This window comes from Diachasma alloeum, unplaced genomic scaffold (assembly GCF_001412515.2).
Source record: "Diachasma alloeum isolate Michigan unplaced genomic scaffold, Dall2.0 Dall_scaffold_00445, whole genome shotgun sequence".
NCBI classification, from domain to species: Eukaryota; Metazoa; Arthropoda; class Insecta; order Hymenoptera; family Braconidae; genus Diachasma; species Diachasma alloeum.
The window spans coordinates 1-2,306 of NW_021680584.1; positions in this window are offsets into that span (position 1 = coordinate 1).

The window sequence follows — 2,306 nt, forward strand, 5'->3', positions numbered from 1 at the left end:
TAGGCAGCATGAAGACGAGAATTCCTCAAAGTCTTTGAATTTCCAATGGGGTATGAATATTCAATACCGAATTACATTGACTTCTCTGTGAAATTTTTTTTTTTTTTATTATTATTTATTTCCCCGGAAAACGTATTTCGTATCACTGTCCTGGAAATTCAAGAATATATCTATCGGATTTTCGAGTTTTCTATTAATTTTCGAGGAGAAATTCAATTGACATTTATAGTTCTCAATAATTTTTCCACCCAATTGTGAATTTTCAATGACGAAATTCCTTGAAATTTCAGTGGAACTTGAACGCTTGTATCGTTGACTTCAACTGACATGCGAATGATATTATTCAAAAAAGTGGTCCCACAGTGGCTACTCCATAATCAGCCCAGTCCAGGATACCTGTCATTGGTCAGCTTCATCAATTAATAACGCGTTAACTTTGTGGATATTTATTATTTGAATTTTGCAGCAAACGCATCCGATTTTTGGGACTTTATCGACGTCATCCGTGGGAATCAGTCTACATCAGGGGATCAAGAGTCTGCCACACGTCAAGAGATCGCTGGTTATTCATTGCTTCCACCTTTAAAGAAGGGAGACGATCCTCTTGATTGGTGGCGAAGTAATTCTACAGTATTTCCCAATTTGGCGTTCCTGGCCCGTAGATATCTCAGTATCCCCGCCTCTTCCGTCGACAGTGAGAGACTCTTTTCTACGTGTGGACAGGTGGCGGATAACGATCTACGATCAAGATTGCTCCCAGAAAATGTTAAAATGATAATTTTCCTCAACAAAAATTTGTAAAGATTCAATGCGAAGGCACCACTCATGATCTTGTAGATGTATTACACCATCAAAATTGATGAAACAATACCTACAATATGTATCATTCACTCTCACAGTATCAAATGAGACTGATAGTTAAGTAACACTGATTCAAGTATAACAAGGAAAAATATCTTTCCTTCCATCAATTTTTGTTTGTTCAAAGTGACAATTTGCGTACATAAAGTCACAGACTGGCTTTTACGTTCTTACGGAATATGAGGTCGTTTTCGATAAAACATTAGAGGAGATTCCATTGTGATTCCATTGACTCATTCATTTAGTATTCATCCAGCTCCCCTCTTAGTAATCCAATCATGAATCCGGAGCATTCGAATCAACTTGAGCTGAATTTTTTTTTAATTTTTTGTCACTTAACAATTTCGACATTTGTGGGTTACAGGGGAATTTACGTATACTGTTTCATCACTGTACGTCTTCTTAGTTAGTTGATTATCTAGGTTTTCGTTCCATTTTCGTTCCAATAAACAGATTTGTCAATAATCACTTGTTGTGACTTCAATTCCTACCTAGCCACCTTGAAATTAGCACCGCAACAATCAATGAAGTTGATTGATGAATGAAAATTTTTTTGAGTAGATTAAGAGATGTCAAGTTATCTCATTTGATTTGTCATAATAATAATATTAATATTTCCATTCGAATGAATTGAATATTTGAATCGGTCGAACTATTCGAATATTTTTCAAATTATTCGATCATTTCGAATATTCAATAAATTCGAATATTCGATTCGAAATTCGAATCGAATTCCACTATTCGATTCGATTCGATTCGTCCACTATTCGCACACCCCTACTCATGACCCTTAGAATTTCGCCCTTGTGATCCTTAAATTGGAAACCTTAAACCTTAAAATTTGAACCTTATATTCAGACAATTGTCGTTTGGCTCTCATAACCTTCAAATTTTTACCCTTGAGACCCTACAATTTTGAATCTTCGATTTTGGGTTTGATTTTCAGATCCCTTTATTTTGACCCTTATGACTCCCAAACTTTGACCCTGGTGACCCTTAAATTGGAAACCTTAAAATTCGACCCTTATATTCAGATCCTTGTATTTTGACCCTTATGATCCTTAGATTTTTACCCTTGTGACCTTTAAATTCTTAACTTTGGATTTTGACTTCAGTATTTAGACCCTTGTATTATGACCCTTACGATTCTTAGATTTTGACCTCTATGACCCTTAGAATTCGACATTTGTGACCTTTAAATTCTGAAGCTTGGATATTAATTCTTATATCGGGTGAGTTGTGCTAAAAGGTCGTATAACCATTTCTTTTTCATTTTCTCCGAAATTTGTGCCAAATGTCGTATAAACACTTTCCCAGGGGATATGAAATCTCCACCTTTCAGATGATTCTGAGTCGTCTGAACCTATCTTTTCGAAACCAAATTTTCAATTTTTACAAGGACTTAAAGGACACTCCCAGGAAATATGAAATCTCCACGTTTTGGA